General features: G+C 39.6%; 1 protein-coding gene across 5 annotated transcripts in view; it reads right to left on the bottom strand.

The window, feature by feature from the left end:
• The window catches only part of col4a6 (collagen, type IV, alpha 6), a 65,259-nt gene extending 52,602 nt beyond the window's left edge, over positions 1 to 12,657 (bottom strand). For 2 of the 5 annotated variants that reach the window (XM_016662915.1, XM_016662918.1), the window contains exon 1: positions 12,301 to 12,656. The gene's annotated coding sequence lies outside the window, so the exon portion shown is untranslated. Of the gene's footprint in view, positions 1 to 12,300 lie in introns of all 5 variants that reach the window. The other 3 variants (XM_016662916.1, XM_016662917.1, XM_007576059.2) reach the window with 3 other exon arrangements.
• Between the last annotated feature and the right edge of the window lie 7,450 nt (positions 12,658 to 20,107).

Below are 20,107 nucleotides of genomic sequence, written 5' to 3'. Positions count from 1 at the left end.
TCATGAAGTGTCATTCAGTAAATAATGACACTTTTAATGCAAAGTTGCATTAAAAGTTGCCTTGAAAGTCCATTAAAAATGCCAACTTTGCAATAAAGTGTCAGTATTTTCAAAATAATGCAAAGCTGGGACTTTTAATGCAACATTTAAAGCAACTTTGCATTAAAAGTGTCATTTACCGAATGACACTTCATGACAACTGTCATAGACATTCATAGACTTCTTTATGTTCATGACAGATGTTATGTTTTTGACAGTGTCATGTCATTATTATGCACACCCCTTCAAATAAAGTGTTACCAAAATCTTTATTGCTTTTGAGTGAAACTTTCATTTTCCAATTAGCTGCAAGCCATAATTACCAAAATAATCAAAAAAATGTAATCCATATGTAAGTAAGCATTGTTTTTATTTTGATTTTTTTTTCTCTATTGTAAAACAGGCCCAGACATTGCCCTGTTTTTCAGGAGATAAAACCGCTGTTTTGACACGCTGCACGTGTTTATGGAGGAAACAGAGAGGTTTTGGGATCAGTTAAACAATACGGGAGATAAACGGGGGCCAAGTCAGATCGTTCTGCGATAGAGAGGAAAGATGCCTTCTTGTATTCCCTCCTCCATCTCTGTGTGGTTCACCCAACACTATCATAGACAAAACAGTCTTTTATGAATGCTAAGTGAAGCAGTCAATCAGCCAAACTTCAGGGATTTATGTAGGAAATTTGATTTGTGTGCCACTAAATTCCTGCACTAAAAAAAAAAAAACTGTGTTAATTTTTGACGTGTAAATTAATTAAGTTTGGAAAACGTTCTTTATTTAACATAAAGACTTAATAAACTTAAAATATTCACTTGAATAAACTTAATTTAAGGCAATATATTTAAGCTGGACCACCTGTTTTCTTTCAGTATTTATCTTTTACGATTAAATTGCTTCTTTGCAACATGGATGAAATACGCCAGATAAATTTAGGTTAATTTAAGTTAACCAATATTTATTTTAGAGTTCTCGCACTCAATAGAAGATTTTTTGTTGTTTTTCAAGCTTCCAAGATCGCTGTGGCCCACTTTTTAAAACTCTTGACTGACTTTGAAAGAGAAACTAAAGATAAAACACTTCGGCAGTTGAACCTTCTCACTTTGCTCCACGAGAGGAGACGACGCGTGTTCTCGTTTTCCCGAGACGTCCGAGTGAGTGGGCGACCTCCAGCCAGCTGTGTTTAGGTACGTCGGGGTTTTGGTTTTCCCGGAGAGTTTTGAGGTTGCCCTGCTGCCGACGTGCATCGTTTGGCGTGTATGTGTGTGTACATCAGAGACATAAACAGCCCTGACATAAGAAATGCACTGCCTGATGCATTTCGTACCTAAAGCACTCTCTGTACTCCCACACTTTAATAAAGTGCCACACACAGAGCGCGCCTTCCGCTCGTTTTTTAATGCCATTTCTACTGAAAAGCGGTGCGCGGCTGCATGTTTAATTGCACCTCACTGACTGTTTTGTTCAGAAACGAGCCAGCGACGCCGGCCACCTCTGCTGAAGAGGTGAAAAAAAAAAAAAAGTCTCGTAAATGTTTATTTGACGCGCCGTTAACGACCTGGAAATGTGGCGAACAACCGTGCCTCGATGCTCACTTCAGTCCTGAGAAGCTATAAAATCGGTAATGATCAGTTCTGCACATTCCTCCACGCGTTAGTTAAACACACCTATACAGAAGCCGTGTGTAGAAAAGACAGAGGATGGGAGAAATGAAAGACTTTTCCTTACCTCCCCCATCCTCCATAATTTTCCACTCATTTTTGTGTAATGGAGTTGAAAGGAGTAGAGTGGGATTAAGATTAAATGCACAAGAATATACATTCAAGGCAAAAATGGAGGAAGGGATTATGTATACATTTCTGCCACAAGGCATATCTTGTGGCAGAAGATATGTAAATAGGAGCATATCTTAAATATGCCCCAACATATTTCAATTTCACTCTGAAATGAATTTATTATTCATCACCCGTGATGAAGATTTTTTTTTTTCTTGTACTGTACAGTTGTATATACGATCAGGTTTAATTTCTGGATTTAAGGACAAAGCAACTAATGCAGATTATCTTGAAAATGACATTTTCAGGACTCAACCATCTAGATTTAGGTTTGCTGACTTGTCTGGACATATTAGACACAGAAATACTTTTTTTTTCCCTCAACACCAGTGAGCACACAGTTAAGCTCCAGAAGATTCATACTCCCACCTGATTTGTTTCTGATAGGAAAAGAGATGTGCTACTATTTACATTTTTATCAAAAAATACCATGGCTGAAATTATATGTACCCTTTTTAATAATCAATAGGTCATCTTTATTTTCATTAGAGCAACTGAAGTGTTCTCAGAATAAGCATATTCCTGCAAAGATGATCAGATTTGAGTCTGGACCACTCAAATCATTTCCAGTTCCAGATATAGAAGTTTGCGAAATGAAAAGATGGGTATGAACATTTTTGGGCTATTTTATCATTACACATAAAAGCATGATTTGTCGAAACTTTCATAAGTTTCAACAAAAATATATTTGAATATATTTTACCAGGTGGTTCAACTTTGATATTTGGAAAGCAATTCATTCCCTATAACAGAGATTTGTTTTTCCTAAGATACACTTGCTTTGTATTTACACAAAGATCACAGACAGAAGCAGCATTATATATGTTTAATCTAATGTTTAATAGATAAAGTCTAGCATAGTCAGACTAAAACCAGTCTCAGCTGAACAACGTGGGAGAAAACAGAAAAAATCTAACTCCTGTTAAAAAAACGAGTTCCTGAAAGCGCCATGTGAGGGCGGTATAGTGCATAACAAAGAGGGAGAGGAGAGACGGACTCATGCTTTCATGCCACACTTTTCTGTCCTGCGGTTCAACATTTCCCTCTATGTGGAAGGGCATAAATAAGAGCAACATCACATGATCAAAGCAGGTGAGTGAGGATGAAAAAGGAAGAAGAGATTCTCTGAAGGTAATTTGTGTAGCTGTGATTTAGCATAGCTACACACTTAGATGTACCTGTCTGATTCTGTGATCTTCGTGTTAGCTCTAACCTAAACACTGGGCTTTGGACTTGGAGGAAAGAAGTGCAGCTATGACTACGGTGGGGTTTTGTGTCTATCTAAATAAGGACATCAGCGTCCACCGAGAAGTTCAAAGCTTGCATTTAAGCTCCGACTGCAACATAAGGGAGGATTTCTCAGGGGGCCTCTACAGACGACAAGAGGCTGCTCTACCTTTACTACAGTATCGTGTGTGTGAGAGTCTCTTCAGATGAAGCCTAAACAAATCTCCCTGCCCCCAACATATTTTAACCCCATTTGAGCATCAAAAAGGAGGGAGCGCCCGATAAAATGCCATCGGGGGCCCACCAGTGGGTGTGGGTGTGAGCGTTCATGTGTGTGTGTGTATGTGTTGGGAAGTGAAATGCTTGGGTGACAGGCTACCGTTGATAAGTCTGTCCTGTCCTGTCAGACTATCTGGCCTGTAGGTACATCAGCATACATGCCAGAGAAGCACACCTATAGAGGCTGGTGGAAGGGCTCAAACCCAAACAAGCTCAAAGGCAACAAAAGCAGCACATTAAAGAGTAGCAGACATGAAAAGGGACAGAGTGGTCCAACATACTGTACGTGTAAGATCAAAGTTAACATCCATGTACACAATCTAAGTCTCTGAGTGTAGGTGGGTAGGTGCTGATGAAGCCTTCATGGTCTATCGTTGTGTATCCCTCGCTGTCCTTTAACCCATCACTCTGGTTTCAAACTAAGACAGCGAAGGTATTCTGCGCTTGCAACACCCTCCAAAACACAGAACATGATAAAACATGAGCATGTGTTCAAATTCAGTTCAAATTCTTGTCAATTATCCAGAGTAGCCGGATAATTGACAGGGGTTCTCTGTTTAATTGGCATGAATTCTCTGGATGTGCATCCGCATTTTGACCACAAGACTGGTTGCCAATCTGTCCTGAGTGTTTTACTGACTACTGAAATAAATACACTACTAATCACAACCCTGAGCCAAAATCTGAGAGTATAAAAAATGAGTGTGTGATTGGGGAATATTGGTATTTTGGGCCAAGTTGAAGCATGCAGACCACCAATGTAAAATTATCTAGTGAGTTTCATAAGAGTTCTTAAGTTGTTTTCTTTGAATGCTGATATCAATCATAAAGCATTGTGAGTGCTTAATTAAGATGTAATTTTTGGCATTTTCAGTTTTCATTCACCCTTTCGTTTGAAAGTTGTTGCAGAGAGGAGATTGTTTGGACACTAGACCCTGATGACTCTTGATATAATGTAAAAATAATTTTGTCAAGATCAAGAACCTCTACTGCAAGATAAGATGGTGAAGACATTAGATCAAGGTGTCTCTTGATCTAATGCCCAAACCGTTTAATCCAGATCAGCAATGTCACACTCCAGTTCTCAAAGGACGATGTCCTGCAACTTTTGTCCCTGGTCAAACACAACACAGTCAAACTGTAAGAATACCTCCTCAGAGAATAATGATATTCCACACAGTCCTGGTGATGACCTAATTACCTGACCCAGGTGTATTTCAGAGGAATCCCATTTAAAGGTTGCTGGAGTTCGGCCCCTGCTCTAGATCAAGGTGAGATTGCTTGGAAATACCGTCTAGACCAGGTGTCTTTAAATCCAGGCCTCAAGGGCCAAAGTCCGGTAACTTTTAGATGCGTCTCTGCTTCAACACACCTGAGTCGAGCAATGGGACCATTAGGAAGACTCTGGAGGGCTTGACTGCACTGAGGAGGTAATCCAGCCATTTGATTCATATGTATCGGACCTGGGACCTGTCGAAAAGTTGCCAGACACCTTCCCTCGAGGGCTGGATTTAAGGACCCCTGATCTGGCGACATAGTTTTGGCATTATCTAAAGTTGCCTCTTGAGAAGTCAGCAGGGCTAATCCTTTCCATTTCTGCATCACGTTTTTCCCTTAAAAAGTCTCTAATGAAGACAGTGAGTTCAAAGGTCATTCACCATCGAGGTTGGAAGTTAGTTGCAGCTCCAAGTGGAGTCAAAATCAGGAATTACCTCAAACTTCCAATTGAGCTAATATCCAAACTATCAAATTCTTCTAGATCTGCATGAGCTGTTTTAGGAAGTAGAGTCTGTTTATTTGAGGCCAGTTAAGCAAGATAGTTCAGAATAGAAAAAATATGTAATAATTGTCGATGTTTAGAAGGTTTTAGAAATAAACTACTGAAAAGTCAGGTTTGAGAAGAACCAAAATAGACTTTAAATGAATAAAAGTATTTTATATGCGGACAGGCTTTGTAAATAGTGATCAAATCCTCACAGACATATCTTAATGAATTAATTGAAAGAACTAAGAAGTTCTCTGTTGCTCTGAAAGATAGTTTAAAATGCCAAGAATTGTCAATGCTGTTGTTGTAAGACGTTTTAGGGTGGTGCAGGAGGAACTACTGCCCTTTTCCTCCATCCAGGAAGCTGCGTGTTGCGGTTTTGACAACACATTTATTTGGGAGTTAAAATTATCTTCCCCAGCAGTCCCTGTTCTGGCTTCATTCCTCTGCCTACATTTTTGCATAGGGCTTAAACACAAACAATTGGGTCAGTGTCACCTTATCTCCCCTTCTCTCCTCTCGGCCGGTTTGACACAAAAGGCACGCTGCCGGCCTGTCCCCTCTTCTTTTAAGCTACCCAAAGCAACTTTTTCTTCTTCCGCTTTTTTTCCTTCTTCTTCTTCCCGGTCTACCTGCTTCAGGATTAAAGTAGAGGAATTCAGGGGCAGAAAGACGCGGTCTTTCATCGCGAGGCCCTTTGAGGGGCTTTCATCCCTCGTTTCTTATGTTCTCATTCCACCGAGACACACATCCACTATCGCTTTACCTGAGTCTTATTTTAGAAGGTGCAGGCAGCCCACTTCCCCAGTCTGTTCGGCCTTTACTCCACAGCCGCTTTTGTTGTCTGGGCCCCGGTGAATGAGACTTACATTTTTGTGTCTGCTGGCCTGCCTCTTGCTCATATGTGGGTCACTTTCTACACAGTCACCGTATGGACTGGGATACACAATATTTATACACTTCTGCATGCAAAATGTAATGCTAAATACTTTTTACATCTATAGTGGTCACTTCTCTATTCGTTCCCCATTTGAAAGTAATACATGGTTTTAAGAAAACTCGCATGCACCATGAAGATCTACATAATGCAGCGAAAGGCTTTTTATAACTGATATGTTTTCAGGTTGATCAGGTTTCCAGAGGAATATGTAGATAATGAGTGAGAGGCCCATTTGCTTTAATCTTGGCTTAAAAATGGTAAAATCAATAAAACATGCAGTTTTATTGCAGACGTGCGTTGATTTTCATAAGTGAAGATATTACTTAAAAAACATCTCACCTATGGCTTTGCACAGCACTACAGAGTATTATGGCATACTAAGAAAAAAATAAATAAAATGACGAGAATAAAGTCATAACGTGAAAAACAATCATAATATTTTGAGAATAAAGTAGAAATATTACAAGAATAAAGCTCTAATATGACTTTTACCTAACACTACCATTTTATTGCCGTATTATTTTGATGCATTTTTCGACTGTATTCTCATAAAACTTTATTTTCCTAATGTTGTGTCTTTATCCTTCAAATTTATGACTTCACTCTTGTAATTTTATGACTTTATTGTCGTAATTTTATCTACGTTTTTATTTTCTTGGCGAGGCCCTGATACTGCGTTGCAGCACAGCTGGATTTAGAACCATGACTGAGATGTGTAGACCGAGTAGAGCTGTGACAAACAAGGCTGGACAGGAACCTAGCTTACCGCAAAGTTTCCAGGGGAAATTAACGCCGTTAAACATGCGCAACTATTACAGTTAACCCGCTTAAATCGTGACATCTGCAGTCTTTTCAACTGAAGCTGTTAGAAAACCACCAGAAAGCCACTAATGTTGGGTTACAAGAGGCGGTTTTATATGCTATGTTAACACAAGGCAGTTGCTCTTTCCATTATTTTCATCTCCCTTATGAAATGGCTGGAGGAAATATTTCCAGTTTATGCCTCTGCATGCCAAGGCTGCCCAGAACTAAGCTCAAGATGGGACAGCAATGCCCTGAAGAGTTGTTGGCACAGCCAGACATCCTAAACACCTGCAGACACCGTGACGCAGAAATGTCACGGGAGAAAAAAATTTAAATGGGAAAACAAAATAAAATAAAAATCACAACGCTGTTTCTTTTCAATCAAATAAAGGTGCTGCGATTCCAGTTCACGTCATTTTTAAATAACAGCTTGCAAACTAGTAATTTTCTCTGTCTTTTTATGGTGTGGTAGAGGTAAAGTTTGGCAAATTGTCAAAACTACAGGAAAAACCAATAAGACTGAAAACTGGGGGGCGGGGAGTGAAGAAAATTAATTGTGCCATCGAGAAACATGTTTTTTGTATATAATCAATAGGCTAACAAAAAAAAAACAAAAAACGGGGCAGTTATTTTGCATTTATTTGTTGGGATTTGACTTAACCAAGTACATATAACATTATGTAATAATAACAATAGCATGAGGGGTTTATAGAAGACTAAAGTAAAGCTTCAAATAAAATGAAACTGGAGAATAAACACGTTTCCATTTACATTTCAACTTAAACTAACACTGGTATTAGGAAAATAACAGATACATGGTAGTGGCAGCGTGGTGATCTGGGTTTGGTTTGTAGCTTCAGAACCTGGACAACTTGCTGTAATTAATGGAGTCATAAATTCTTCTCTCTACTAATAAAAATACTGGAAAAAATGACTTTTTTTTAATACAATTGTGCAGAAAATATTAGCTTGTATTTCACCCATGTTTTGTTGTTTCATTGCTTTATTATACATTGTATACATCACTGACATTATTTGTTACATGAAAAGATTTTCCGCAGGAGTTTAGCTAACTACCACGGGTGTGGAAGTGCTGTGGTAATAAACCTGGAGCTGACGTGAGAAGAGCCATAAATTTGTGATCTCCAATAAGCTATTCACGTAAAAAAAAAAAAAAAAGATGCTAAAGTGTTGGTAGCAAAAAGATAAAAGTTCTCCCTCGGGGATAAACAAAACTTCACTTCAATCTTGTGTGACAGCGTTTGTACTTCTTCAGTTAGCCTGTCAGATCCTGATGGATCTCAAACATTAGCAGATGTTTTGGTTGGAATGCCAAGATATCCTGCCAACACACCTCTGCATGATAGGAGGCCTGTAATTAATCTGTGTCTCCTTATAAAACCAAAACAAAACTAAAAAAACAATGAGGGTGATTGCTTAAAGATGAATCAGAAAACAATTGACCAATAAATTGTGATCCAGAAGATGGATGTTGACCGTATCGTCGACAATCGCACGTCAATCAATGTTCTCCGACTTTAAGACGGAGGGCGATAATTCAGCAGAAGCAAAAGTAACTAGAAGGCACAAGCTTTCTAAGGGTCATGTGATTTAACCATCCTAAACCTGTGCATATCTTACGAAGGAGCAATCGACACGCTATGATTTGAGTTTTTGTAAATGACTGATCCCTCTACAGACCATCTTTAAAGCTGCAGTGTGTAACTTTTATGAACTTTCTTGTTTTTTTTTTACATATTCGCTGAAGCTGTCAATATGTCATGAGACAATCTGTGACAACATTTAGCTCCTCTTCCTTCTCCTTCAGTGTTTCCATTACCAACGAGAACCAACCAATCAGAGCCAGGAGGCGGGTCTTATGGCTATCAATCACAATCGTGTGTGTGTGGCCATGTTATGCTGCAGCTAGCGTAGCATGTTGTGAATGCCAAGGCTACTAGGCAAATAAACCCTTTCCCTGTGACGGTGAGTTGTTTCTCTGCCATTAGCACATTCAGCAGCGAGTACATGAAGTTGATTGACAGCGGTAAGACCTTCTTCCTGGCTCTGATTGGTTGTTGTTGGCCAGGATTTCTTCACACACCGATAGCAGCTCAGGGAAGAGGTGGAGGAGACTGATATTTTCACAGATTATCTCTCTCATAAACTGTCACTGCATGGTGAAAGTTTAAACAAACATGTAAGGAGCGTATTCTTTATAAAAGTTACACACTGCAGCTTTAATCCGAATCAATAACACTGAGCTGTTGTTGACTCAGGACCTGTGTGGCATAGAGCCCTTTAACTCCGTCCCACCTGCGGACTTCAGTGGCGTTAACAGCCATGATTAAGAACACACCTACCTTCTCCATGGTCCAACTACAAAAGTAAAACTGAAAAGAGACAAATAAGCACCTCAGCCCTGACGGGACTCCCAACAATAACAGTTAAAGAATGTAATGTAGTTGCGGCCGTGTCATTTAGGCCCAACAGGAGGCCTGAGCAGAGCCAGCAAGTGTTACCTGATCATTTACCTATAGATACCTGAGCGTAATGAGGCGCTCGTCACTATGTTATTTAGCTAAAATGGTGTACAGTAGTCGGGAAGTAAGTGTAGGCTTCTGTGTCAGACAGTAATTGTTGTTTAGATCCGAGCTAAAGGGGGGGAGCGAGCAACAGTGTGAAGCTTACACTTAGTCTGGTTTTAGTCTGGTTTTAGGGTAAAGACAGAAGTCTCGCGTTTCCAGTGATATCGAGACATCGCTACTTTTAAGTTAGGAAAGGGGGGGGAGCAGTTTGCAAAGGCCAGACACGTTAATATGGAGACCAAGGAAAGGAATGTCTTTGTGGATGGATTTGCTGCTTCCCAAATAGGTAGAAGGCAGGAAAGAGGGAATTAAAGGAAAAACTTATTTTAAAAATCACATGTTCAGGAATTTAGCTCAGTACTACGTAGAGTTAAGTCCAAAATTATTGATACACCCAAAGGTTATTCTGTTTCACTCAAGACCCAAGAGATCTGTGTCACCAAATGGTAAAAAGACGTTTTTCTGATTTTCTTTACATTTATACTAAAAAAAACACACACAAATCAAAATCATGTGTGCAGCTGTCTATAATGATTTGAAAAGCCTTTCTTGGCTTTCTGCATGTCTCCACTGGTGTCGATGACCTTTCACCTTTCGCAATGAACTCCAAAATATTTGAGGTTGTAAAGTATTCGTGCTTTTAGCCCAATCTTTAACTCCCTCCGCAGATTCCCCATTAAATCCAAGTCAGGACTCTGGCTGGGCTGCTTCAAACTTAATTTGAAGCTTAATATTTGAAACATTTAGTGGACCACTTAATAGTCCACAAGCCATTACGCTACCACACCAGCTGTGTGTTTTGGGTCACTAAACCATCAATCAGGACAAGTTTCTCAGCAGAATCCTGAAGGACATCGTTGAGAATCTTGATGTAGTTCTTTTAATTCGGTTGTCTATCCTGTTGGGCATCGACACGCTGTAAATATGGCTGCATAACTGTGGCCAAACAAATCTATTTTAGTGTCATGTGCCCACCAAACCAAAGAACAATCTCCTCCTCTGTCCAGATGAAAGTTTGCAAAGTTCTTTTTTTCTACCTAGCTCAAGGAAATGGTTTCCTCTTTTGTCCGTTTTCATGGAATCCAGAAGACGCAGGGTCTGTTTGACCGTCTGCCTTGAGATGTTGCCACCGGCAGGAACCGCCGGTGGCCTTCGGGTGAACCCTGGTATCTTTCTTTCACCTCTCGCACCGTCAACCTCGTCAGCGCAGGTGTCACTTTTGACCTCCTACCAAAGCCTGGGAGGTGTGGCCACTGGAACTCAAAGACATTCAGATAAGATCTTACGCCCCTTTCTTGACTTTTCAGCAAGAAACACTTGGAATGGTGCATAGCCTTGAATCTTTCAACCCGCTCACAGTTTCCAATGGGTATGCAATTTGGGTCACGCTCCTGCAAATTAAATTAAATAAAATGGTTCTTCTTTGCTGAAATGTGCTGGACTTATTTTACCATACAAATATATTCTTTCCCGCCGGAAGAAATATGTCGGTAAAGTTAAACGAATATTAAATCAAAATCTGGCCTCACTGTTTCCAAGGATTCAAAAATGTAATTAGTGACAATAAAACCCTTCCCGTTTTCGGTGGAGTGTAAACAAGACTGAGTTAATAATGGGCAGAAAGCTGCTGGAGGGTGATTGCTGAGGCCGAACTCGGTAAGATGCTTTTCTAATCTCTTTTCGATCTCGGAGGAACTTTTGCCTCTATAACTCGCACCGTGACCTGGTGACACACATGTTTGGGAGCTTGTCGATACGTGAGAATTTATATCTTATATTTGAACCAAACCACAAAGCATCCAGAAAATGTTGGCGTCACAGCGAGTTTCAGACGTAAATCAGCAGAGTGGAGCGCTCTGATTGCTGCTCCCGAAAGGACATCAGGGCCGACAGTCGGGAGGTTTGTGCGCATCTTGCAGAGCACGATCCGCCAACGAGGAATCGGCAGAGCTTTGTTTTGATGTTACTGGTGACGGTTTGATGTTAATTGTCTGATGGGATTGACAAGAAAATTAATTCCTTGCCTGCAGCTACACATCCTGATTTGATCCTATTCCCTCTCCTGCAGGAACCCCGTTGTGGCGCACAGAGAGGGATTGTTGAAACATGCATTTTATAGACTAACACAGACCAAACGTTCATGTTTGCAGACAAGATGCAAACCTGATGAAAATGGATAAGAATTTAAATGTGAGCCTGAGGGGGGTTAAGTGGAGATAAAGTACCCCAACTTGCTAAAAACACAATCTAAAAGCACAATCTAAGATTAAAACAAGGCGCTGTGGTTTTGTATTGTTTATAAATTAAATTAATGCCCTTCGGGGGAAACAATTAACCAATTCCTGCCATCTAATATTTCAATAAACCACAAATATTTGTGCATTCAAGCACACAGGTTCAAAAGTCAAAATCTAAAATAGTTATCAGGCAATCTGAAGATGGGGGAGGGGGGTAACATAGTAAAAACTGCAGGAATTTAATGTTAGCCACATAATTTAATTGTTCTGTAATTACCTAGATTAGCTATGACAGAGACGAAATACCATCAACATGAGTAAAAGGCTTCACCACCACAAGATTATTCTTAATATGAGCTTAATTTTACTTTGTTGCATTTATATGTCTGCTGCTCTGATGAAACATCACATTACGCGGCTAATTACAATGTCTGATTTTAAGTCGTGCTCGGCGAATGATTAAAAATGAAAATATTTCAACTTTATACTCTATAAAATGAGGGCAGAGGTTAAGTATTGTTTGTGCTAACGTTATGTTCTCTGTTTTTTGGCACAGAGCTTGATTTCAGCGATCATGCAGCCGACTCACCCTGCTGCCTTTCTCTGGGAAGCACTTGCACCCTCTGCTGCAGTCCAGGCCTGCACACGGTTCATCAGACTTTCCACCCTGTGAGAAGAAGAAGAAGAAAAAAAAAAGGAAATAAATCAATGTAACTTTTCACCAAGGCACTTCCCAAAACTTCACAATTATCTAAATACAGCAATAAAAAAAATCTGTTCACTGATTCACATTTAGAAAGTCTGTATGCTAATTTGATGAGCTAACTTGATTTTAAGATAGAAAGGTGTTTGTTTTTTTTTTTTACAATTTCTTTTATCTGATCTTACTTTTCTCTTCCAGCAATGACAGTAGACTTTTTCTTGTAGTGCTCGACTTTACCAGCTAATCAGTAACTGAATCAAAAAGTGTCTAGAACCAGAGTCAGAATCAGAAGCAAAATCTAAAGTTTATCTGAAGGACATCTTTAAAAAATATTTGTTGCATTTCGGTGTATTTTGATGTCCAGGAGCCCTCAAGACCAAACCCCTAAAGCTCTCCACCATTAAACAACCACTTTTCAGCTAAGCACTTACCACCTTCTCCTTTCTAACAGTGCAGCACATCGTACACATTCAAGTTAGCAAGCTAGCTAGCTAGCAAGCTAGCAGGTCATGTAGGCCTAGTAACTCCAGCTGCAAAATTATTTTGAATAGACAAAAAAGATAATGGTGCCTTCTAACTAAATAATAAGCTAAGAGGTAAAAAGAAGGGATTAATTAAATCAGCTAAAAAATCTTTCCTCTCTTTGTATTTTGACCATTTCTATTGCTAAATTTTGACAATTTCTATTGTATTTTACACTAAATAACAACATGCCAGGGAAACCTGAAAGAATCACAAGAAATATGCCCACAGATGACCAGGGTTTGAGAAGGAAAAGGTTAAAAGATTAAAAACAAGGTTGTTTAGATAAAAGAAGAAAAGGAATGTGACTGAATGACACACTTTTAATATTACAAACAAATAAAAATGCCTGTAAAAGATGTAAAAAAATAATAAAAAAAAATACATGCTCAATTTTAGTGAGTTTCATTATAATCATGCAATGGAATTTTAAATTAACAATAAACAGTTATGTAAAAACTCAGATAAATCTCAAATTATTCCCACAAAAAGTTGCTTTTGCATTTATATTAGCCTTAAAAGTAAAAGCTAAACTAAAATAATTTATAACTATTGATATTTCAAGCGTAGCGAAAATTTAGAAAGACCTTTTAATAGTCTTATCTACAAAATATGTTTTATAGTTAGTCTAAAACTCAGGTACTTAGGCAAACATTTTTATTTGAATGTAATTTATGGAAAAATATAACAATTCCCAATTATTTCATGATGCAAATCAAAGTACAGTTGCAATCATTTCTCTTTTTGTGACCACTGTTGGAAAATCGAGATGCAGTATTGAGCTGGTTGCAATCTGCTATTTATACCACTAGAAGGCACTGCAGCCAACATTCAAGACATTAAATTACACATCTATTTGTTACTTGGTCTTATATTGATTGATATATTAGGTAAAAAAAAAAAAACAATTTCTCTGAAACCTCTCATTAGATGAAGTGAAGTGACTTCCCATATTAAGTAAGAAGGACCAATGTTCTGATCCACCCTGTTTTTTAAGACAGACTTATTGCCTTCTAAACCCCACATGAACTGCAGATTAGCATTAAGTTCAATGGGTGGCATTCCTCAGATAGCTGTGGAACATCATCCAAAGGTTTCACACCAGAGCACCAAAGAAAGAGCTTTTATAAGCTGCCTTGTGAGAGTGAAATAAGCTTACATACATGAGGCTCTTAAAACTTCAAAAAACCCACATTTGGTGTTTTGGTCCGAGGTTGAAGGGCCAGAAGGAGGGGAAGAGATCTGTCCTTTTGGTCATTTTTGGTATACATGCCTCAACACTTTCATAAATATTTAAAACTTGTCCTATGAGGACAACTTGAACATTTCCTTTCCTGATTTTATAATAATATAAAGGACGGCAGGTTGGTTGTGGTGGGACGACGCATGATGGAGGTCAGGGTGGATGAGGACAGAGCGTGGGGGGCTTATCAGCTCAGTGGTCCTAGTGCCCATAAGCTTAATTAATAAAGGTCAAGCAGCTCTCGTTAGAAATCATCAGCTGGTCGACTGGGTCCTGACAAGGGGCCTGGGAAAGTGTGGCCCTCAATGTGAGGTCCTAAAGAATATCTTTGAAAAATAACGCTGCCACTGGAATCACATTTCTAGTGCAGACAAATAATGATTTATTTTCCTCATCACTTAACAGTTACATAGCAACTTTACTCCAAGTAAACATCAACAGAGGTTTAAACCCAAGTAACTTCATTCTGCAAGAAACTATCTGAAGAACACCTGGTTCAAACGGCTTTTCAGCTGTTATTCATCTAAATTATTCTGTTAGCATCATAACCGGTTTATCTGTGAGAAGAGAAATGAAAAAACAAAAAACAAAAAACAAAAACAGAGAAAGGCCAGCAACACGGCACACAAAAAATGCAGAAATTGAGCAAGAAGGCCTGTAACTTTAACATATTCTGTTATTCTGTAAGTTATTGCGAAAAACGATAATATTGTTGTTTTGAGACCATTTTAAAGTAACATGATGGTAATGGTATAACAATGCAAGTACGCCTCTCAAAGATCAATAAACTTATTTATAGCAAACATTTAACACTGGAACTGGAAAACATTTTAAATATTCTAAACAAACAAATAAAAATAATTATGAAGTCACTGTAAACAGAACTGTCGTTCAAAAAAGGAGCTAGCTGGAACTGGTAGATGATTGATGTCATCCAGTCTCATAGAAAGAGACACAGGAGAAAAACAACCAGCTATACAAATGGAAATGATCGAGCTTGTTTACATTTGTCATGCAGTTAATTGATTTATTCCTTATTGCATTAATCTTAACTTCAGTTCAACCCTCAGACAAGCTGTTGCTACATTAGCGCCACCTGCACTTCTTTATCCTACTTACTTTAACTGAAGTTTCCTTCAGGAATTTAAAGAACTGAAAAGAAAATAAATCGGTCGAGGCCGAAGTCTTTGAATGATAATTGCGACTATTACAACTCCCCCTCCAGCAGACTGGGGCAAAAAAAAAGGGGGGACAAACTCCCTGCAAAGCGAAAGTGAGCTTTGGACAGAGAAGGGAGGGAAAAGGGGAGAGAGGAGGAGAAATGTCATCAGTGGCGGTCTGACTTTCTTCTTTACGATCCCAATTCCCTCTACTTTCGACAAAAATAGGGCAACAGTGAGCAGAGAACAGAAGGAACTACAGTCGAGCAAAAGAGATTAAACCTCTGGGACAAAGACAAGCAGATAAAGATAGCTGCAAAAACAAAGACAGGGTTTGGACGCCCAAATGATTGGATGCTTAGTCACCAAACGCCTATAAAGTACATTTCAGATTTTCCTATTCGTTTCAAAGCCTATTTTCTGACTCATCGATCGTCCAATCAGAGCAAGTCCATTCACATCAGGGGGGGTTTTTGGTTTGATCCAAAACCCTTTGTTGTGGGACGTAATCCGGCCTCCACCTGAGAAGGGTGGAGATGCACTGATCCGCATTCAGTTCCCTCCTGTCCACACCCGCAGCTGAAACTGATGCATTGTATCGGGAAACCGATGCTAAACCAGCACCCGAGGGAAGACATTTGCTCCCGCTGCTAAGAGAGAGAAATACGAGGCAGACTTCAACAACTCAAGTCCTGAAATCTTTTCTTGTTTTAACAATAACTTCCTTCTTGCTGCCATTTCGTGAATATGATTGATGACTACTGATGTGTGAAATGTGTGACAGTTTCCCTGTAGGCAGATTCTCCTGCTGTATTCCTTGATCTTCAGGATGCTGTTCGTTCTCTAATGCTCTCTAATAAAATATCTGACCTTCAGATATCACTTCTAAACTCAATTGCTTACATTGGATTTTATGGAAGGCTATCAGTTTAGATATTCCTTGTTCAGTCGCAAAACCGCCAATGAAAAACATTGACGTTCTTTGCAAGGTACCGTAAGAGGCCAAAAGCAAAAATCCAATCATACTTTGCATACATGTCCACATGCAAAACGCGAATCAACACGCTGGTTAACGAAGGCTCACGTGGATTCCTCCGTCTTCACACTCATCATCACATCTTAGGCTCTTATCAACTGGAATTACCCGGTTATTCGCCTTTAAGCTTAAAGCCATGATGTACCAATCAATCCGTGCTGTTTGCTCATACTTCACTGTCCAAACACTTTCATGTTCACATGTCTGGCTGGGCTGTTTCACAGGCCTTCATAGCACATACGTGCTTAACTCTCATGTCTGTAGGTAATGGGGAATACGTCTGGACCTGCCTTTCCATACCTACAGTCGGCCCAGATAAGGTTCTGGTCGACCAGAGCGTGGCGTACGTTGGCCCTTTCTGAGCTCTAATGTTGAGAGAACGGGGACCTATAAGATACGGGCTTCTTCGTTGTTATGATGGTTGTGTTCTGCTTGCACATATGGGAATGCAGGGCTGTGGGGGAAAATGCTAAACAATTTCTCAAACAACAATGAAAATAAACAATCAGCCTTTCCTGTAGCGGCAAAGATTGGATAACGTACCTTCTGCAAGCCACAAAGAGCGCCCGCATATAAATATATATATATATTTATATATTCATACTGGACGTGCAAATAGATAGGAGAAAGTTTTGTTTTAGCGCTCCCTCGGGGCATGCCAACAAGTCATCCCATTTTTTCACAAGTAGTTATAGAAAAACTAGCACAACACTTAGCTTTAAGTCTGCAGCTGTGTTTCCACTACAAATGTGTGCAAATCGTTGTCTATATTCTAAATATTTTTTATAATTCAGCCACTGCTCAAGCTCTCATCACCTATCAGCTGTCGGCGTTTCATTCAGGCGTTGGCGCGACAAACCCCGTAGAGTAGAGTGGTTACATATGAGCCATTTTGTGGAAAATTTACAGAAGAGAAAAACAAAAACAAACCACCATTTTGTACCACTTCCTGTCGTCGTCTTTGTGGTTTTCACCAGTAGTAGCATCCGGCTGTTGATCGCCTGACTGGTGTGATGTGAGAAAAAAAAAGTTTCCATTGCAGTTTTGTGAAATACATTTATTTTGATCTGGCTGAAAAATTACGTCATACTTTACTTCCCCCCCCCCCCAAAAAAAATAAAAAATAAAAAATAAAAAATTGGCATGTTTCCAATAATCAAATTTATTTTCGTGGCTTCAATTTGCGCAATTTTGTGGTTAAAATTCCTGAAGCTACTCATTTAGTTATTCGCTGTAGCGTCACAACTTTATTCCATCAACTGATCAATTCCTGTGATATAAGTTTGACTACAAAGTCTATACATTTTATGTCTGTTGAGTTCAGAGAGAGAGAAACAGAACATCTGCAAGCTAACTCTGACCTTTCGCGCTCACTCTCTGGGTAAAAAGTAGGAATGCTTTTAATCCGCAGCATGTCAGTCGGCGTGCCATCACACGGTGTGTCCCCACGGGAGCGAAACATGTATTTCACCAGCTGTCAGTGAAACTGTTATCGGACTGATTACTGTCAGGATTTAACAATACATGTACGAGACCTGTCGTGAGATTAGCGCTTTAAATGCTTTTTGACTCCAGAGATGTTATTACGTTACTTTTTAGACCTGAACTCGATGTTCAGAAAAGCAGCTGCTTCTGCAAAGAAGAAGAAGAAGCTCGAGTTTCTTTTTTTTTTTCTCCTTCCCTTCCTTTTACCATCAACTCTCAGTCTTTTCTCTTAAACTCTCCCTCCCTCGTTCGTTCGTTCTCCTTCCACCGGCTCCATCTGTGACCCTGAGACATCCACTGCGGGAGACGAACCAGCTGTGTTTGGGACTCCGGAGCTCCTCGTCTGTTTATTCTCCACTTCAAACGTGCGATTGACTGTTTGTCCCCCAACAAAACAAACCAAAAAAAAAGAAGAAGTTTTAAATTAAATAAAAACAAGAGCACAAACCTGCAAGACGTGACTTTACTTTTACGCTTCGTACAAACGAACGAGGGCCGACGGCGATCTGTATGTCCATTCGGGAGCGATTTCAGATGTGTGTGTAAGTCAACCGTCATGTCCGCGCTGTGTGGGTGTTCTGCTCTCCTCGACGGGGCCACCCATCTGGAGTGGGACCATCAGTGCAGCGGCCAGACGGAGGAAAACTCGTTCATTTAAAGCGGATCCAAACAGGATGTCGCACTCAGCCAGCTGAGGTCGCCGACGGCTGAAAGGAAGGTAAACCGGTGTGGGTTCGTAAATCAAAGATGTCGGCGTGGAGTAGCGCCCGTCATCGTCGTCAGACGAACTTCGCTCGTTTAGCAGCTCAGTAAAATGTGTTGGTGTGATTTCATTCAGTGAGATTTTGGAAAAGTGCGTTGCAGAAAATGCACTCGAAAACCCACTCATTGAATATGTTTCAAAATGTTGAAAACTATGAATTTCAGTGAAAAGAAAAAAGAAATTATGTAATGTTAAAGTGTGCACCAAAAAAGTCAAAGAATGTGATTTCAAGAGTAAATGAGTAAATCTCCCACACTGAGGCGTTCGAGTAGAAAGTGTTCAGTTTCAAGCTTAGCATCAAATTAGACGGGGGGCTTTATCGAGCCACTGATAGGATCGGATGTCTCTTTTATGGGTTTTGGATCAGATCCCAGCTGGCGCGTTGCTCTCTGAGCAGCACGGAGTACAGCGTGTTACATCAACATGGACAGCATGCAAATCCCTGAGCATCAAACGTCTCGTTCGCTTTGCATCGGCTTTTCTGAACCTCTTCCAAAGCAGGCCGCCACCGAATCGATCCTTTGTCCAGACCTGCCCGCGTGAATCCTGCGAATTTTCACTAGGAAAACGTCAGCCGTCTCTTCAAATCCAGACGGCTGTCAGTGAGAGCAGATGGACAAGTTAAAGATGCAGTGACGTCTTGACGGGTTGAAGCAAAACTCTTCACATCGGCACACAGAATCCAGCTGAATATGAAAATTGTCATTTGAAAAGTTATTTAGTAAATCTTCTGATATAGGAGGAACGTTACTGTGAGTGGTGGCTGTTTTTGATTTGGGCGATATGTCTTTCCAACCAGGGCGCTCTCGCTACGGGGGGCAGCACGAGGGTTCAAAACATAAAAAGTCAGTCGGCAATAGTCAGACCAAGATTTCCTTTGCTTTTTTTTTTTTTTTTTTTTTTTAAATTTGAGGTTAAACATAAGTGGGAGCAGCTTTGTGTTGCCCACACTAAACATGAACAAAACATGGCCGTACACCAGTTTGGTGACGTTTAGCAAAAATGCTAAACTAAAGAGCTCTTTTAAAGTTTCCAAACAATCTGTAGTCTTTGATCGCCTCTAGTTCAACATCCAAACTGCTCAGACTAAATAAACCTGGACTGAATCATTCCAGACTTAATGGAGACTCTAAAAAACAGTACTGAAAAAGTTTTAAGACTTTTTCTCTATTTGTTTAAAAACTATTTTAAAAAAAAGAAGGATTTTTTTATTTAATTTTTGGGCTAAATGAAAATTAATTGAACATGCAAATCAAAATCAAATCACTAGTCAAACTTGAACTGGTATTTTTTTATTCTTGTTTAAGAAAGACACCGTAAATATAACGTATAAAAGTCTTCGGTATATGTAAAAAAAATAAAAAATAAAAACACACCACTGAAGAGAAAAAAAAGACTCTGTTCGTTCCATTAAGATCGCATATGAAAAGTTATATTTTTTGCTTCCCACACACACACACACACACACACACACACACACACAC

The sequence above is a fragment of the Poecilia formosa genome, unplaced genomic scaffold (assembly GCF_000485575.1).
Source record: "Poecilia formosa unplaced genomic scaffold, Poecilia_formosa-5.1.2 Scaffold395, whole genome shotgun sequence".
NCBI lineage: Eukaryota > Metazoa > Chordata > Actinopteri > Cyprinodontiformes > Poeciliidae > Poecilia > Poecilia formosa.
Note: the sequence above shows the minus strand (reverse complement) of the source record. Positions and strands in the feature narration are given on the sequence as shown.